The sequence below is a fragment of the Manacus vitellinus genome, unplaced genomic scaffold (genome assembly GCF_001715985.3).
Source record: "Manacus vitellinus isolate BGI_N305 unplaced genomic scaffold, ASM171598v3 scaffold_5_pilon, whole genome shotgun sequence".
Lineage (NCBI taxonomy): Eukaryota > Metazoa > Chordata > Aves > Passeriformes > Pipridae > Manacus > Manacus vitellinus.
Window position 1 is genome coordinate 36,662,919 of NW_021940682.1, and position 18,216 is coordinate 36,681,134.

Consider the following 18,216-nt stretch of genomic DNA (forward strand, 5'->3'; position numbering starts at 1 on the left):
CCACTTTTGAAGGGCAGGGTAGATATCTATGTAATATCTAATTAAAATAATTAAGCTTTAAGAGTAAATTACTACATAATAATTCATTTCCTGAAAGAGATGTAGACTCTGTTCCTCTTTACCATTTAATTCATTTTTCTATCTGCTTTTCTGCTTGTGCTTAGCAACGAGAGGTCAATCTTTGACTCCATCAGTGGGCATTTCCCACTGGCTTTCAGAGAACTTGTGGTATCCTTGTCTTTATCAATGGAAAGAAACCATAAAGACTTAGGTAACAGGTAAAGATTTTAATTAGTCATAAAGCCAGACTATTTACTAATGTAAATAAGCTGTTGTTCTGGAGATACAAATCCATCCGGAATTATTCAGAGATGGTTTCTAAGAAAACCCACTCCATCAATACCAATGGGCAGAGATGCAGAAATTTAGTTCCTATTTGTGATCACAAGGTTGAAATGTAACACAAGCTACAGCATGCAAACAGGCAAGGGCAACCCTGAGTGTTATATCAGAGTGCTCGTCCCAGATACAAAGTGACAGTCTGTTATCATCCTGTGGTGTCAAGCCATGAAGTGTCTAAGGTGTGGTTCTTCCTGAATCTCAGAACATGAACAAAATAGTGACCATATATAGTGGCAGGATCCTCCCTGGCTACCAAATACCATCCTGTGCCAAAGCACATGATTTTGTTTCCCCCAACCTCCAGGTTCATTCATCACCGTATCATTCAAGTTTCATGCAGTTATAACTCTGTTAGCACCAGGTCCATAGAAACTCTGATTGCCTGCTGATACTGAAAGAAAGCACACATCTTTCCAGTCACATAAAATCAAGTTTTGTTCTGTAGTTTTTTTCCAAACAAGCTGTTCCACTGCATTCGAGTGCATGACAGCTCTGTAAATTAAGGGCCACTTGGCAGCCCAGTTCTAGAAAACTTAAATAAAATACAGTATTAAAAGTCAAAACTTGCCTACATAAAGCAGCTTTTTGGTTTTGCATCCTTTCCTTCTACATTATTTAACTCTTGAGTTTTTGACAGACCTGTATTTGTTGTACATTTCTTTTGCAACCACCATAACAGGAAAAGAAGGGGGGGGGGGAAGAAAAAGAAAAAAAATGACATTTTCTTTGTTTGACTATTTGTTTAAAATTCTAATCCACGATATTCTCCTACAACACTCAAGAGGAATACACAGTAATACCCATCAATTTTAAAATCAATGAAAGAAGAGCCACCTTGAGGGGTTGCATTTAGCCTTTTCAGCTGAAAGCAACAAAAACCAGCTAAAAACAACTGAATCCAGTAGAATGTAAATAAGAGATCCTTGCCAAACCTTTCCTGGTTACAAAATGCTCTACCAATTTTAAAGATCCCAATGTGATACCTTTGTACTTTGTTTATAAGTCTTTCAGTAAGCCACTCCCTTTCCATATTTGTTTGAGCTTACGCCCATATTCCCATGATTAGTGCAGAACAAATCTAGGTGAAAGGTTGTTCCTCTTTCACAGCAACACTCATCTGAATTTTTCTCCCTTTCCTGATGATATATTTTTAAATCGGCAACTAAAATCTTAGAAGAATTCAAGCAAAATATTTGAAGTTCTGCTGAAGTTTTTATTTCTTCAGAAACAAGGCACCTTTCACAAAGCACTTCAGCTGCACAGTGAATCTCAAAGACCTTGTTCTAAGGAGCTTTTGTGAAGTTTCCAAAGCAGGAAAAACTTTTCCTGCTTTTGTCATTTCTCCACTGGACTGAGAACTCTTTGAATCAGAGTAAAGAGACCAATTATTTCACTATCTTTGCTCCATCAGTGATATCTATGCAGTACTGGATGCACTCCCAAAGTCCTGCCTGAACATATTCCAGGCTGAGCTGTGAAGGACTTGGGAGGTGTTCTCTGAACGCTGTCTCTCCTCTGCACCTTCGCTGGGAAAGCATAAATGCTTTCCCAGGGCATTGCACAACTTCGCCGCAGGTAAAGCACAGTGGGAATGGTAATTAGAAAAAATTCGAAACTGAGTGACCTTCCCTCAGCACTAACATGCCACATACTGCTAGTTTTGTCCTGACATGTGAGGACTTCTCTTCTGTATCTAACCCAGGAATCACTTTACATTTCATGAATCTACATGCAACATGAGTCAGATATAAACAGAATTGCCCAACCCTTTAAAAAATTCCATTACACTTACTCTTCCTGCCAATTCAAGTACAAGTTCTAGGCAGAGCAGGTGGCCCACAACTCACTAACCTTTTTTCTCTTGCATGTGAGGCTGGGATGAGACAATAGGAATCACTCTCTGCATGCAGACATTACCAGCCACATTTTCTCAGCTCAGTCCTGCTAAGAGCTCTTTTCAGGTCTCCATCACACCTCTAGCTGGTGTGATCCTTTTTAGGTGTCAGTCTCACCAAGGATGCCTTTCAGGTGTCTCCTCATGCCTTGCTCTCATGGCACAGGGATGGCCAGCTACAGAGTTCAGGAACTTCCCTTGATGGATTACACTACTCCAACATATACCCATATAGATTTGTGTGGCTTAAAAAATAATAGAAAATTGCTATGATCATAAAGTCTACTTTCTTTTTTCTTTCTCTTTTTTTTTCTTTTTCTCCAAATCTCATATTTCCTGCCCACCCTAGAGCTCTGCTGAAATGGAATGAAATTATTTGATAGGCAACTCCTCTTTTACTACAAAAAAGGAGCTGTAGGAGGATCTACAGATACAGTCTTGCAAGTACCTCACAGACTCAAAGACAAAAAGCTGAGAGAAAACAACAATGTTTTGTTTGCAAAAACATAGGAGAAAATGCATTGGGTTTGACTCCTTGGTACTGAACAGTAAAAGTGGCGTATATTCACTTGCCCTGTACTGCACAGGTTGCTGGCACAAAGAGTGACCATGGGTTTCTAACCAGAAGTTGAGAGAAGGTTGGCTATATATATCAGAGATTGAACTTAAAATGAAGAAAGTTCCAAAAAATTAAACTAAAAAATTTAAATTAAAAATTAGATGTGTTTAGAAAAAAGAGGCTCATAGGGTTAGAAAAAGACATCTTTGCCCTCCACCTAGTTCCTTCCTGAAACACTGCTTTGCTGGCTGGTTACTGACCTCCTCTCCCACAATAAAACAAAACAAAAAAATCTTTATCTCCAGCCTCACTTCAGTGACTCACACCAAAAACATACCCTTTTACTTCCCTGAACTTCTGAGGAATTTAGAATTGCAATCTTCAAAGCCCCAAGGGAAGTTTGGCATTTTATAATAGCCCAGGAGCCCCACCTGAGGTATGAAGAATGCTTTGAAACATGCCTGTGATTAATTAATTAACATATTGGCACCTAACTAGCTTTATAACACTCCACCTAATGTTTCAGCTTATAGTTGTCTGTGCCTGTCACAGACATTGTGTGGACAGATGCCATTATCTTGTAAAGAATAATGCATTTTACGTCTAAGTAAACATAACAGTGTAACATAGATACAGCAACTTGAATTAAGGATTAATTACAGTGATTCGTAGTGCTTAAAGAGTAGGCAGTTTACAAAGCAAGGAAGCAATTACTTTTAAAGACAGGGTTTTTTTGCTTCAACATTTCTGAGTGGTTGCATCATTCTTACTCCTGACAACAAAGGCAAAATCAGCACATTAGAAAAGAGTCTTACTTATGAGAGTCACAGCTCGGCCCTCAACATCTACCTGCTCTCTAAGTGCAGTGAAAGCTGGCTATCCCCACGTAAGGCTGGAGCCCTCCATGCTTACAGGTCCCTGGGTGGGTGACGGCCAGTGGCCTAACCTGTGCCGAGGGTGAAGTGTCCAGTGGTCACCAATGGCAGGGAGTGGAGAGGCAATGGATAATTATCCCAGCAGCCTTATGCACAATGCAACTTTGTGGATGACATGATTTGGATAGTCCTGAGATTTAGGCCCTGCACACTCTTTCATATCAGCTGAGGAGCTCAACTCCTCATCAACTGCATCATTTAATTTGTAGAATAATATGTTTTCTCAAAAAGGGAGAGTTATATTAAACCTTCCTTGAAGTATTAACTAAATTACTCGGTTAACCAGGGTATTTTTGAATATTTCTGATTGTTTAGGTAAGCATAAAACCCACTGAACCATAATAACAAAATACAACCAAAATAGTTTTGCATTTAGCCCTGAGAGTAAGGAGGTTCATGGCCATCCATACATCTTGTGGGAGCAGATTTCATCTTACAGCTCTAACTCCAGGGAAAACTCTCTCCTGTGCTTGTGGCTTCCCTGTGTTGGCTAACAGCTTTTTTATTGTGAGGGGACTGATAGCAGAGAAACACTTTATCAAAGGCAGTGCTGGCACAACTGCTTCTAGGTATACAGGTGGGACTTTTGGGTTGCTTTCCGTCAGCTTGGAAGGGCAGGGTCAGTTTGCAAGAGGTGGCTCTGACTGCTATCAGGGTCTGTGACCTCCAGCTCCTTGAAGAGGAGTTCATGCAGAGTTGAGAGCAGTTGTCCCTTTGTGTTTTCTAATTTGTGTACTGGCCTTTACTTTGGCTTGACTACAGGCAGCAAATCTCCTTAAAGACTAGGAAGCACTAAAAAATTGTAAGTGGTTTGTGAATATCCCGTGGATCAGTGGAAAGCTCATTTGTATCTAGTTTCCTGGGCTAAAGCATGGAAGAAAGTAGTAAGCAGCACAGGACTCCTTTTGGGGAATGGTGTGAAATCTAGATCTCGCAATCATGTTCATCAAAGGAGGTTGTTCTTCTAGTGATGAGATGCAAGATGAACATCAAAACTAGATTACTGTTCACAAATAAAACCATGAGATAAAAAATAGTGATAGAAAACAACAAATGGGATTCAGTTTAGAAAAAAAAAAAAGGAAATAACTACTAAACCCTCTGAGAAAGAGCAGCCTTACTAGGGAATATTGAGTTGATACTGAATGTCAAAATGTTTATAAACCTAGAAATTTATAATTCTGTACTGTAGTTACAGAAGCAGGACAAGCTAATATTTCTTTTATAACTCTATATACAGATTTGGATATTTCAATACCAGAATGACAGCCACAAACTGGGAGGAATTCAGCTAAGTGCAACAGTGGAGATAAAAATGCTAGAGACTAATGTAAGTTGAGAGAGTAAAGCCTGAAGGTAAAAAAAAAAATGGTTAACTCTTACAAAATATTTGAAAAGTATGACCAGCAATGAATTAAACAGTTTATAATGCTACACCAAGAAGTAAGAATAGCAGAAGTAAAAATAGTAATTTATCCTACCCATTGTGTTACTAAAGAAATACAAGCATCATGTACTCAAGAAATACAAGCATCATGTACTCAGTAGTCTCATTTGGAGGTGGAAATTAGGAACTTGATTTGTTTCAAATCAAGCTGCTGTGGGTTTTTTCCACTTTTTTTACATATTGGTATTTTTTTCTGTAGAATAACATCATAATAATATGATGAATTGCTTCTCCAAAAGATTTTGCTCCCTCTCTAGATATACATATAGGGTAGCCAAGAAACAGGAGTGGAATTTTTTTTACTGCTGATTGAGAATCTGTCATTTCCACTTTTCCCATTTTTCCCGCTTTTCCACAGTTTTCGAAACTGTGTATTCTAGGAGTTACTATACTTCCCCTTAGCAACAAAAGCATTACAGCCACAACCAATGTCATAAGCGCTGAAGACTCAGGCATGTCCTACACAGATGAGTCTTAACCCAACATTTCATTGTAGACCATACAAACAGCCCCACACCACTGCAGGTGGTCAAGTTTTGCTCATGATTACATGATGATTGCTAGACTTGAGGGTGCATTTGTAACCAGAGCCCCATTGCTAACACGGAATCATAAATCACAGGCTAATCAAAAAAAGTCGATGACAGTATTTGTTGTTCAAGGGAAGGAAATAGCCTGTGAAGGCCATTTCCACCCATCGGATTTCATTACATAACACTCAAATACATTTTTCTGAGCATCTGGAGATTTCAGATCCTGCACCTTTGTAATGCAAAAATTTCACTCTTCACAAAGGGATGATGAGTGAGAAAAAGCCATCGGTATAAATTCCAGGACCTGCTTTTCTCCTCCTCCCTTAAAATTTTCAGCCAATGGTATAGCTAGAGTCAACAAGACTTAGCTCACTCAAAATATCTAGGATGATCACATATTTATTAGACACTCTTCATGCTTCATAGAATCACAGAATCAGCTGGGTTGGAAAGGACCTCTGAGATCATCAGGTCCAACCCTTGATCCACTACCACTGTGGTTACACTTATTCTCACTGCATGGTGCAAAACACTGTGATTTCCATAAGAATCACCTGTATAAAATGTTACATTTACTATTTAGGATTCTCAGTTTGTTCTGAAAAGGTTCAAGGAAAAATTTGAAGAAAAATAATAGACATAGTAATGTGAGATCTCTAATATTCACACCATGCTAATCACAAGGTGTGTGTACTGAATATATATTTATGCAGAAATCTAGTCACAAAGAATCATTGAAACACAAATTCAACAGCACCGTATGGTACCAATTTCCTTTCTGGAAAAAATTACTTACTTGTCTAAAGATCAATTGCTATTTTATAAGGCAGTGAGAAATTCCAGACTCAATTACTCCTCTTCCACTCAGTTTCTCTTGATAAATGTTAATCTAATACTATTACACTACCTGTTAGTTAAAGTTTAAATCTTGCATAAACTTGGCTTTATGGAATTTTGTGGTTCTTAGTTGAGAAAAATTACTTTTGAAACCAAGAGGAGGAATGTTGACATATCAGAACTGCAAATTGCAGTCCTACACAGTTATAAGCTGTGTAGTTGTTTGTAAATGAAAACAGCAGTACAAAATTTAAATTAAGAGCCTCAATTTATAAAGAAAATGTGTCCTAAAAGAGTCAAAGACTCAAGGACTTGCTTATTAATTTTAACCTCTCAAATTCTGGTATATATTCAGCTGTGGGTGACAACACAGAAAAGCTGCTACATGTTCTCAGCTGTTTGGTGGCTGTAAGGGATGTGAGTTGATGGTCTCTGCTGGACAGCTGGCCACAGCCAGAAACTGACCCTGCAGCTAGCCACAGTTTGTGCACTTGTTCAGGAGCAGGGAGGCTATCTACAATGTCACTCCATTCTCTCTTGGGGCCTGGGCACACATTAGTAACCCTTCCACTGGCTCTTGCCAGGCTCGGCTTCTCCCACAGCAAAATTCACCAGAAGCTATGACAAGGCTTGCACTGACTTCATACCCTATGACTGTGTCATGCCCCAGCTTCAGACACTAAAATTATTAACCTGATGTTTTCCATCACATCATCAGCAATTAAAAAGGTAAGTAGGATACTGAAAAAATCAAGGGCAATATGGAACAGCACATCAGGTGGGGTATGATTCTCTGTGCAGGCATCCTCCTTGACACCTCATCCTTCTGGTGGACACCCAGCACTTTGAGGCTGAGAATATTCTGGCAGTATAAAAAGCCAGATTTATACACAGCTAGCGTTGACTTTTTGAGTTGTCCATGTCTTACCAGTGGAAGTAGTAATCACTTACTGGAGGGTGTTAACCCCATAGCAAGAAAACCCAGCTATGTCATTACACACACCAAGGCAGGTAATACATTGCCTCAGACTGGATTCTGTTGAGTCCAATAATCTGATCTTTGTAAAAGAGAAAGAGTCCATTAGGAATTAATGTACTGCACATAGAAATGTCTGCTTGCATTCCTGTTTCACAGACATGTGTTTGGCGCCTGGGGTATTAACTTTCAGACTTTGTTTCTTTTTACTGCATATTCGTCTGCTATACTGTTGCCTACAAATGGGGTGCAGTAGAAACACAAGCTGTATTGCCTTTGCCCTTTCCCAGTTCTCTTGGATGCAAAGGTCGTTCATTCATAAGTGACCATAATAATTTCTTATATGAGGTGCCATAATCTAATAAGAGTTTATTTTCACTTTTGGTCAGAACCAAAATTGCCAGAACTCATATGAAGTTTCTATTTATAAGTAACAGGGAATATTTTTAATACTGCAGTAGCAATAAAACAAACAGTAATGTAATGAAGTGTCTCTGGAAGTGTCTCTGGAAAACAAGTCAAAAATAATAAATGCTTAGACACAAAAGTAAAGGCAAATCGTTGTTTAATAAATATACAATTGCTTCCAAAAATATTGCATCCTTATCTGGTTCAGAGCTACATTATATGCTATTTTGATTAGGCTTCTTGCGTAAATTAAAAACAGTTCTCATTTTGTAGACACAAGAATGTAAAATATTTTTGGCAGGATGTTACTCACAAACCATCCAAAAGATAGTTTTGACCATAATGCAAGGAAATCAATCTGACCAATGAACTGTACAATTTATATTCTGAAAACTATCTGTTCCATAAAACAGAAATTGCTAGATTTCTTCAGAACTAATATATTTCTCACTTCATATATGAAGAGACCCATAAGTTCAATCCAGTTCTGTTCTCAGTATAGCTGAGAATATGTTTTGATTCTATATCTTTCCCTGTGTTCCAGTGCACTTTTGGTAGCCCTACTCTTTATCACTATTCGGCAAAAATAACCATGCAGGTTTCTCTTTTGACATCAGCAGGTTACAATGCTCAAGGCAGACATCAACAATTATATAACTTGATATAGATATATATATATGTGTGTATATGCATGTGTGTGTATACATATAACTTGTTTGAAAAACAGTAACTAACAACCACTAGTACCTATGTATAATGCATATTATATTCATGTGTATACTGCATATTCATTCAATATTAAGCAAAAAATAATTTCCATAGCAGGATTTAACTGTTTATACATTATTCAATACAGGAATTTGGACAGAACATTTATGTGAACACGCTGCAAAAAAGAGTAAACGACAGGAGAATACTTGGATCAAAAATCATTTCATCATCTTTTAACATGACAGCACATGTGTATCCACATATGCACAGCCACTCAGTGCAGGAAAGCTGTGATTAAAAGCTCTCATGCATGAATATATGTAGACAATGATGTTAACACTAGTCACTCAAAAGGGGATAAAGAGGCAATGGGTCAAAAAAAAGAAGCGATTTTAGTTAGCACCATTATACTGATGTATTCACTAGCACCAGACCTTGCAAGGCTTTGAGAGCCGAATTCCTTATTCTGTATGCTTGGTCAAAAAAGGCTCACAGACCATAATAAACAAGTACTTTCACACAATGAAGGGGTTACAGTATACACTTTCCTGAGATGGACATTAGTGGAAATTATGTGTATTAGGAAAAAAAAACCCCAAACTTATTTTCCTCTACATGAAAAACAAAGAGCTGTTTATTATTATCATTTTTTGCTCATTGTTTAAAGCTACTTCTAGGTATATCCAGATTTCTAGTTTAAGATATTCTATTGGGAATCCATTCTATATGGAATTTCATTATGAGATTAAAAAAAACAATCTTTCCTTCAAATTTTCACAAGTCTGTCTGGTGCTATAACATATCAGTAACCAATGATTACCATGAATCAGAGTAGCACCTGTTATTCTGCTCATAGAAAGGCATATTGATCTGAATGGTACACAGCTAATTAAGTGATGTATTTATTTCATCACTCAACAGTAGTTCTACTAATTCCAAACAGCTGTACAAAACAGGGTGTTGTTACTGTACAGGTAAGAGCGCATTTGTAAAGAAAACCTCATCCTAACACTCTTATTTACATTATGCTCGCAAACTGAAATAGGCAAATTCAGATACAAATTCTAACATTTCTCCCTTCTTAGTTTACTCCAGTGAGAAATGAGTCCCTTATTTTCTACCTTGACATGAATTTTAGCCCCTATTCCTTTGCATACACAGAAGAGGGAGCTCCCATGTGGGGAGCCTGTCTCCCTGCCCTCACCGTTGCCACTCTGATCCCAGGTGGGCAGAGAAGCAACATACCAGTGAAGGAGCATAGTATCCTTCCACATGTACTGGAGCCTTCTCAGGGAAATTAGCAATGTTACATTAATGTAATAACCTTGATTACACAGATCTAGAGGTTAATCCCATCTCAAAAGTTTCCTTTGACAACCACCACGTAGGACCTCCATGGGCAAAGGGACCAGCACCCATTCAGCTCCAGCTTCCTTCTTGACACCCTTGAGGACCTTCCTGGCCAGAAGTCAAAAGGGAACTTTCTCTGTCTGGGACAGCTGTGGATCATGAGGCCATTAAACCATTAATCACATTAAACCATTACATCTCTTATCTTCTGGAAAAGACGAAGATGAATTTCCCTCCCTCTATCCTTTCCTTGCTTTTACCCGGAACAACCGGTGAGAAAAGCCCCAAGCCAAGAACACCTGACACATTCTTTCACTAATATCACTTCAGTACAGTATTTTACCCTGATTAGTTCACAGTTACATTACAGATACTTATCCAGAAAGTTGAGAAGAAATGTCACAACAAACACACAGATGAATCTTCTTTAGCTATGAGTATAAATTCCAAGTTTAGTGTTCTATTAATACATTTCTAAACTGATTATCTCTATTCCAATTACTTTCCAATTTTAGTCATCTAGATTTTAAACTATCTGTTGCCAAAGGTTGTGAAAGCTCACTTACTTCCTCTTCAAATGAAAACCGGACAGCCGTGTTCACAGACAAATAATATGACTAACCCATTATTTTGTAAAACTACTCTGTGGAAAGCAATAAGATTTGGAGATGCTTAGAAGGAAAGAAAAGTCACCAAAAGAGAGATTATTCTCACCAGCTTCATGAACCATCAACATGTTCCTCTCTATTCCCTACAAGGTATTTGTTTTTTTCTCAGGAGGATAGTAGAAAGCACAAGAACAAGGATGACAACTCTTTCAAATATTTGAATAAGAATGAATGAGAAAGAGGGAAGGAAGGGAAAAAGAGCAGAAGGGAGAAAGAAATGAAAGAAAGAAAGAAAAAGAAATGAAAGAAAGGAAAGAAAGGAAGAAAGGAAAGGAAAGAAAGAAAAGAAGGGAAAGAAAAAAGGAAGGAAGAGAAAGGAAGAAAGGAGGAAAGGTGAAAAGAAAGAAAGAAAGAAAGAAAGAAAGAAAGAAAGAAAGAAAGAAAGAAAGAAAGAAAGAAAGAAAGAAAGAAAGAAAGAAAAAGAAAGAAAGAAAGAAAAAAGAAAAAGAAAGAAAGAAAGAAAGAAAGAAGGAAGGAAGGAAGGAAGGAAGGAAGGACGGAAGGAAGGAAGGAAGGAAGGAAGGAAGGAAGGAAGGAAGGAAGGAAGGAAGGAAGGAAGGAAGGAAGAGTTTTTCAAAAACTGGCTTTGGTGGCCAGTTATGATACTGGGACTCCAGATAACAGTTGTCACTTCTGGGCCCCAAGTCCATGTGTTATGCAGGGATAACAGTAATATCAACTTTATGAACCCATAGAGATATTTCCTTAGTGCAATAGCTGTCTCCTAGTAGGTCCACATCAGGCACCTAGGATATTATTGACCTCTTATACAGGTTGACAGTGCTGTATGACATCAACAACAATGACAATGCAATAGCTGTTCAACAGCTTTCTGTGCAATACAGAACACCTGATGTAGATCCAGTTAACCTTTTGTACTTATTCAGTCCCAAATAAAATCCTATGATTCTGTCTTTCTTGTTGCCTAATCCTGCATGCACCTATGTCTTTGTCAGCGGAGTTCTTCAGTACACTATCCCCTGCACGTGATCGAAAGTCACCAGCAACTGCTCTGTGATCCATGACCTCTGATATCTCAGTGCCACTGTGCATATTTCCTAGTGCTGTGTGGCACATGAACACACTCCCTACACCTATAGGAGCAAGTCCTGGAGAAAGTGTCAGCTGCTGTTTCACTTGGAGGAGGAGGAGTCCAGTTACACAACAGCTTAGCAAACACAGAAGATAAGATAAACCTGCTCCCAGATCCCAAGCAAGTGCAAATTCACCTCTGCCATCTCTCAGAGATGACCTGAAGTAGCAGGCAAGACCATGCTGCAGGATGGTGTCCCTGCAGGAAGGGTGTCCCTGAAGCAGTTGTACTGCATATGGCATAAGTGATGATCCTGTAATTTGAGTGTGAGAAAGAGCCTGTGTGACTCTCCAGTCACAGGGTCTTATACTGGCCAGGACATCTGAGTTCCCAAACCTGCTGCAGATAGAATAATGTGTCAACAGCTTTGTGTCATCCATGGTAGAAGAGCAGGTGAAGCAGATCTCAAGTATTCACATATTCTCACACACACGCTTGTATATAAATATGTCCTTAGAAAAATGAGTCACTACACAACATTTTTTAGACTAATAGTGAAGGAGGAAGACTCCTGACTAGAGGAAGGTTCAACCTAAAATCTAGAGTTAGCTCCAAAGCTGAATAAAGAAATGTGGCTCAGAACACGCTTCACAATAAAGAAAAATTGTGAAAGAGCAAGGATAGATTACTAGAAGTCTGCAACAATGTAAGAAAATGATCAAATTACTCAGGACTGTACAGTCAAGGAAAGAGATGAGTGAGGGATGTGGCAGAGGTGTGTAAAATTAAAAGTGTCATGGAGAGGGTAGTCTGGCACCAATTTTGTACTGCATCTACCAATTCAAAAGTGAGCACTATCAAATGAAGCTCCAAGTAAAAATTCAAACTGAACTAAAAGGTGTAGTTCTCATTAAGTGGGTGGAAATCCTTGCAGCAACATCAAAGATGACAGAAGTTGATATGGGCCTAAGCAGCAACCAGATCACCTTTTCCTATTTTTTTTCCCTGGGCATCCACTTAAGATTTACTGGTAGTTTGGAGGTAGGAATATGTTTTAATACAGGAAAAAGAACAAAAACAGTTTCCCATATCACAAATTTTACTGTCAAGTTCCCTGGATCTGGGGAAGTTGCAGAAATCAGTCTACCTGAAGTGCTAGTGATGAGGCTCACTCTCAAAAAACACCTTCATGATCAGAATGCCTCCCTGTCAGATAGGTATCACAGACATCCCTATTGGGCTGGGTGAATCCTTGTTTTGACCTAGCACAGCCTTTCTTATATTTACCCAGCCCCCTGCTATCTCTGCTGATTATCAGAGTCTACTGATACCAACTATTCATATCAACTTGTTTCACTAACTCCACACACACACACCCCTGCTCTGGCACCCACTTGGTAGGCATAACTTACCTAGAAGATACATGGGCTTTGCAGGTTTGAATGCCACAAGCGTTTGCTTCCATCTGGAGCTAACAGAGAGAGCCAGCTCCACATTGCTCAGTAGGCAGTCCAATGTCTGAAAAATGGACCCCGTTAGTCTCTTAAAAACACTAAGATGAGAGCCTAGACATCATATTGGGTGGGGAATGGCATTCCTGAGGAACAAGCTAAAACCCCCTGTTAAGTGGGAAATTACCTACAGGCAGCCAACAGGAGATAATTTTTTTAAGGAATACATTAAGGACCATCTCTGTGGTTTAGACACATTGAATACTTCCAATGAATGAAGATGCAGATCCTAAAAGGCAAATAAGCCTACCTGGGGCAAGGCATAGGTGCTGAAACAAACATTCATAATCATACTCAATTGCCTATGGTCTTGTAGCTTTGAAATTTACCCAGGTTTTATAATCTCTCTCCTCAGCAAACTTCTATTTAGATTGCACAGGAAGTGTCAGTGGGATATTTTGGATCTCGCCCTTAATACAAAGATGTCTCGAGAGGAGAACCAGTTAGCTGAACAGAAAGAGTCTGATGAAAACTAAAGTAGATGGAAGTAACTCCTTTGTGCATCCTACTCTGGGAATACAGGAACCTTATGAATTTTGAGGTTTTGTGAACATAAGGGATTTTTAAATTCTCTGAGGGCTTGCAAAATGAATTTTGTCTCTTTCTACTCTATCATTTAAACTCATAGTTTGTTTTATTTCATATAAGTATAATTCAATTTTTTAAAAACCACAAAAAATGTTTTTCTAGCTCAGACAATCATGTGCAATGTATTAAGGACAGAACAGCCTCCAAGTCCAAGGTTTGGCACCGTCTCCGTCCTAGAGAGACATACTTACAAAAACTGGGATCTTTTTCTTTCCCTTTTCTCTGCTACTTTCCCAGGGTGTCTCTTTCTTTTTCACACAATCAGCTCTCTGTTTCTTTTCTCACCCTGTTTTTCACCATATATACTTGTCTTCCCCCTCTTTCATAGTCACCTTTAAAGGTATAAGTAAGATGTGCTCCCAGTAACACTGAAATCAACATCAACATTTTAAGAAATAATATTTCAGTAGGTTTGGAATCTGTCAGAATGATTTAGCCTATATCTAATACGAACAAGACATCCAGGGATTATTTCTAACACTCTCTCTTGTGAGTTTATAATTTCTGATTCAGAAGCACTGCATTTTGAACAATACCAGGCCAAACCTTCAAACAGTATTCACTCAAATAAAAATTTAAATTTGTTCGGGTGTCTTCATGTTTCCATTTGCATTCAGTTATCGTGAATATGCCAATATGTGAAATGATGACAGAACCAATCAGACTAAGAATTTTAACTAAATACATAATTCAATAGTTGAAAGAACCTAGAGATCAGAAAGTTTTTCAACAAATTTGAGATAGCTGTAAACAGCTGAAGGGGATTTCTTTAAGAAAAGAGAAATCTAATAATCTACACAAGTACATCTCAGTCAAATACTTGTCACAAATATTGAGTATTCTCTTTATAAGAGACAGAGTTGAAATAATGGCTCATTCGGCTACTCTGAAGCAACAGCCCAGCCTCCAGGGCCACTGATTACCAGCAACAGAAGAAACTTGAAACCCAGCTTCTATTACGTGGCACGTCATCATGCACATCATCAGGTATGGCACACACCTCAAATCTTATCTATCCTCACACAAAAGCATCTTAAAATCTTGGAGGTTTATTTGATATTATTCATCCTAGGACCCTGGAGTAACATCATAATATTTGTGTGAAAGATGAATCAAGAGCCACTGTTTTTTAACTGGCTTCCTTCCCTAGAGACAGGTAATTCAAAGTCCAACAGCATCTTCCAAGCTGAAATAAAAAAAAAAACAAAACCTTGAAACATTTATAAAGCAAGGTAACTTCCAAAGAATAGTAAATAACGTGCTATCAGAGGCATAAGTTTCACAAGTCGCATTTTTTACACGGAGAGTAAACAGAAGGTGCATTCTCATACCAGCAAGTGCTGTTTTACCTAAGTCTGGTATGTTCAGAGGATGCGGTTTATTCATTCTTTCTTGTGTCAGAAAATGTAGAGTAGTTCATAGGCTGCAGTGTTTCAAATTTCCACATTTTGAAAGACTGCAACTGCTTCTCCAGACTGTAAACTAAAAACCTTTTATTGTGTCCCAGTGCAGAGCCTCATGCCTTACCTGACCAGCATAGGATCAGAAGGGTCACAGTGCTGGCCATTCTGCCCTAGCTTAAATATCCAGGTTAAAAAAATAGAAAAGTGAGGCTTGCACAGATTTGGGGCATACTTTATTTTACACATTAAGAAATATTTGTTGCATCAAAACTATGCCAATAAACCAAGTAACTAGATTTTGGATCTGAATTTACCTTTTTGTGTTATTTTTAAGGAAAAGTCTGACAATAGAGGTCAATCTATTTTCCACTTACAGTCTTTTAAATTATAGTGGTAATCTTTCTGTTACTGACAGCAGTGTTAGCATTTGCCTATTACTGTGTTGCCTGGAAGTCCTTGGCAGAAATCAGGATTCTAAATGCCTGTCTAGATGTTGCAAACAGGACATTGTGAATAAAATGACTATTAACTGTGATTATTAGAGTCAGCTGTAACCAGAACGACTGCTTAAAGGAAAATTTTGGAAAATCTTGGACCCACGTTCAAACTAGCTGTTCTGGCCACTTCTGTGGTAATTGCTTAGTCTGTATTCTTGAAGCCCTTAGCTGCTAACTCTGACTTTAAATTGGAGCCTCTCTTCCTGTCAAAATCCCAAGACACAGAATCAACAGAAACAATGGAGGAGAAGAGAATGCTATTTTGCTTCACAAAATATTAACTGAACACAAAATAAGGGTAGAGGTTGCATTAAAATGTAAGGAAAGTACAGTTTTATATATTGCCAGCAGTAAACCATCTACATATAAAAGTACTTTCTTTTTCTCTAGAAGCAAAGAGTAGGCTGTAAGTGCAAAAAAATGGTAAAAGTACTATGAACAAAACAGGAAGAACTAGGAAAGAAGTCATTATTGAGTAATCTGTCTCTTAAATAGTTAAAGACCATCTTGCATTGGTGTACTTGCACAACCTCAAACCCCTTTATTATTAAGAGATGAATGCAGATTATTTCCTTTACACATATGACAGCCAGAATATTTTTGTATTACTTCATAAGAGGTTCCTCTCCTTTACAAAATGCTATGACTCCTGTTAGCAAACAATACAGTTTTGTTAACTCATTACCCAACCTCACATGCAATGTAATAAAACTCATGATAAATTGCTCTTGCTCCATAAACTCTCCCACAAGTAAATGGCTTTTGACAGCAAAGAAGGAATATCTCCCATCCCTCTCCATTGAATTTCTATTAGTTTTGCAGCATTTCTGTGCTACAATTAATCTACAGCAAAGACTTGATGTAAGAGCACAAATTTCACAAAATATAAAACAAAACGCTTACATTGTAAATTCCTCTGTACCCACAGTTACAAGAGACATGTAGCAGCTTGCTGCTTTGCTGTAGTAGAACCTGCAAAATATATGCAGGGTAATGAAAGAAAACAAACATAAAACATTTCAAGAACTTGATCTTGCAAGTTGCTGAGGCACCAGCAGTAATTTCCATGGGAACATCTGTGCTTAAAGATAAGAACGTGTTTGAGAGCTTCCCTGAGGCAAAGCCAGAAAACTCAACTTCTCAAGCATTTGAATTTCTCCTCATTCAAAAGTACAGAGATGATCATGACACTTTCCTCAGCTGTTTTAATTAGTTGATGTGTTTTAGATGTAAGCAAGTCAGAACATTATGCTTTTCTTTTCACTTAAAACTCTGCATTTTTTTTCCTGTGTGTCTAAATACCTTGAAGAAAATCCCTTCTCTACCTAACCTGAGAAGAATTCATTGAAACATTGTTATATTTCATAACTAATTAAAGAGAGTATTTTGAGTATGTGATTTACCATGTGCTTTGTCTGATTGCATTTGATCCCCCTGACCTTTTAATCGAAAAGGGGAAATAGATTTATCTGTGGTGAAAACATGACACGATTACCAACTCTGCCTTACTTTTAGAATCTATATGAACTTTTTGTACCTAGGTTTTACAACCTAGTATTGTGAGTCATCTTCCTAGCACAGAGATGTCATCATGTTTATGACCTTATGTTTTCTTTTTCTTGCCTCAGTTTCCGTTCTGTCCTTGGCTGAGCAGTTTAACTTTAGACTTTCCCCATTGCTTCCTGTGTTAAATCCGTGTTGCTGAGAAGTCTTTGCTGATCTCTTGACCTCTAGCATTCATGTTTCCTATGTATTGCATAGTCATTATTAAAATCAGTAACATTTTCTTGGAAACATTTTTAAGGTTGTTGAAGTATTTTGGAATCCTGCCCGTTAGTAATCTTCCTACACAAAATACTGTAAATCAGTGCTTGGCCAGTTGAACTGTGATTGTTGCTCATGTTATAGGTGTTCTCAAATGTTCTCATTTTCAAATGAATAGGATTCTTTGCAGCAGGAGCTTCACAAATACAGGCGGAAACAGCACAAAAGAACTCACTGTTGCCCAGATTACACAAGTTTTAAAACTTTAACCGAAATGACACACATCTTTGAACAAAGTTCAAAGTTCATCAATGAACAAAGTTGTAATGGCTTTCACACTCTTGGCCAGAGTCAAAACAGCTGGTTTTTAAGAGCAGTTTTCTATAGATGCTAAAATGTTCATTCAATGCTTTACTTCTTATGCTTCTAAGTAGCAAATTTCAAATGCAAGTGGCTAAAGTAATCAGATTTAATATATCATACTGCAATGGATCTTAAAGTCAAAGAAAATTCAGATGCTCTTGTTTTGTCATGGTGAAAAGCATAATAAATGTGTATATTTTCAGACCTCACACATTTTTCTTAACTGAAAAGTACATTGAAGGTGAGGCTAGATTTAAAGGAAGCCCAGTCGGACAAACTTCTCTGGCTGTGGCTCATCAGTGTCTGTAGTTACCCATTCAGACTTCCTCAAGCTGCT

At 38.1% G+C, this 18,216-nt stretch overlaps 1 long non-coding RNA gene and 1 other non-coding gene across 2 annotated transcripts; both read right to left on the minus strand.

Annotated features, from left to right (window-relative positions):
• Positions 1 to 12,813: 12,813 nt before the first annotated feature.
• Positions 12,814 to 12,974, minus strand: LOC112841257. The gene has a single exon (XR_003212866.1). It is a non-coding gene; the product is annotated as a U1 spliceosomal RNA (small nuclear RNA).
• Positions 12,975 to 13,223: 249 nt separating this feature from the next.
• Positions 13,224 to 16,737, minus strand: LOC108641022. The gene is made up of 3 exons (XR_001921675.1): positions 16,656 to 16,737; positions 14,776 to 15,038; positions 13,224 to 13,271 (listed from the first exon to the last, which is right to left on the minus strand). It is a non-coding gene; the product is annotated as an uncharacterized LOC108641022 (long non-coding RNA).
• Between the last annotated feature and the right edge of the window lie 1,479 nt (positions 16,738 to 18,216).